The following is a 2,021-nucleotide window of genomic DNA, read 5'->3' on the forward strand; positions in this document are numbered from 1 at the left end:
CGACGCTCCAGTGGCATTGCTATGTATGAGGTCCCCGTCCTGCATAACCCTATAGCGTTTGACCACGGGATCTAGCCCTTTGACTTTGCACGGACGGGCTTTGACCAGCGGACCTCCCCACCCGGTTGTGTTAGGTCAGCCCATAGGAACACTTTGGAGCAACAACCGGGCCAGACCCACAGCAAGATCCCCTCCGTGTAGACCCGACGCGTCCTTTTGCCCACTCAAGATGCCGGCGGCGGCGAAGTCCGTGATGGGGGGCACACCTCGGATTTGCGTGCCGGGCCTTTGCAACCGCCACAACACTTCCAGACTTGTGAGAGGCTGCCTATGCAAGATTTGGCGGCATGCTAGCCCCCGTAGGCTGCCGGCCACAGCCGTAGACGCGCGAAGGGCAATCCGCATAGAGGGATTTTTTCGGATACTTCTCCATCACCAAAAATTATGAAAAAAATACCATCGTTCCTATAGCACATGTGCCCACGTCGTGCAAAAGAACTCATGATTTTATCGTGTTCCGAGTGTTTAATAATATTCACGCCGCATCGTTACCGCAGAACGTCTACTACCGTGTCATCGCCGTCCGTGAGGAGGGGCCACGCCCCCGAGACGCGTGCCGCCTCTTCGGACATGCTACCACACCACCCCGCATGTATGAGGTCCCGGTGCGACGCTCCAGTGGCATTGCTACCCCCCCCAGGGCCCCCGTCCTGCCTAACCCTATAGTGTTTGACCACGAGATCTAGCCCTTTGACTTTCCACGGACGGGGTTGGTCAGCGGACCGCCCCGCCCGGTTGTGTTAGGTCAGCCCATAGGAACACTTTGGAGCAACAACCGGGCCAGACCCATAGCAAGATCCCCTCCGTGTAGACCTGACGCGTTCGTTTCCCCCCTCCAGGTGCCGGCGGCAGCGCCATCCGTGAGGGGGGGGGGCACACCCCGGACACGCATGCCGGGTGTTTGCAACCGTCACAACACTTCCAGACTTGTGAGAGGCCGCCTACGCAAGATTTGGCGGCATGCTAGCCCCCGTGTAGGCCGCCGGCCACAGCCGTAGACGCGCGAAGGGCAATCCGCGTAGAGGGATTTTTTTGGATACTTCTCCATCACCAAAAATTATGAAAAAATACCATCGTTCCTATAGCACATGTGCCCACGTCGTGCAAAAAAACTCATGATTTTATCGCGCTCCGAGTATTTAATAATATTCACGCCGCATCATTACCGCAGATCGTTTACTACCGTGTCACCGCCGTCCGTGAGGGGGGGGCACACCCCCGAGACGCGTGCCGCCTCTTCGGACATGCCACCACACCACCACGCATGTATGAGGGCCTGGTGCGACGCTCCAGTGGCATTGCTACCCCCCCAGGGCCCCCGTCCTGCATAACCCTATAGCGTTTGACCACGGGATCTAGCCCTTTGACTTTGCACGGACGGGCTTTGACCAGCGGACCTCCCCGCCCGGTTGTGTTAGGCCAGCCCATAGGAACACTTTGGAGCAACAACCGGGCCAGACCCACAGCAAGATCCCCTCCGTGTAGACCCGACGCGTCCGTTTGCCCACTCAAGGTGCCGGCGGCGGCGAAGTCCGTGATGGGGGGCACACCTCGGATGTGCGTGTCGGGCCTTTGCAACCGCCACAACACTTCCAGACTTGTGAGAGGCTGCCTACGCAAGATTTGGCGGCATGCTAGCCCCCGTAGGCTGCCGGCCACAGCCATAGACGCGCGAAGGGCAATCCGCGTAGAGGGATTTTTTCGGATACTTCTCCATCACCAAAAATTATGAAAAAAATACCATCGTTTCTATAGCACATGTGCCCACGTCGTGTAAAGAAACTCATGATTTTATCGTGTTCCGAGTGTTTAATAATATTCACGCCGCATCGTTACCGCAGAACGTCTACTACCGTGTCATCGCAGTCCGTGAGGAGGGGCCACGCCCCCGAGACACGTGCCGCCTCTTCGGACATGCTATGTATGAGGTCCCGGTGCGACGCTCCAGTGGCATTGCTACC

This window comes from Triticum dicoccoides, unplaced genomic scaffold (genome assembly GCF_002162155.2).
Source record: "Triticum dicoccoides isolate Atlit2015 ecotype Zavitan unplaced genomic scaffold, WEW_v2.0 scaffold19568, whole genome shotgun sequence".
Classification (NCBI taxonomy): domain Eukaryota; kingdom Viridiplantae; phylum Streptophyta; class Magnoliopsida; order Poales; family Poaceae; genus Triticum; species Triticum dicoccoides.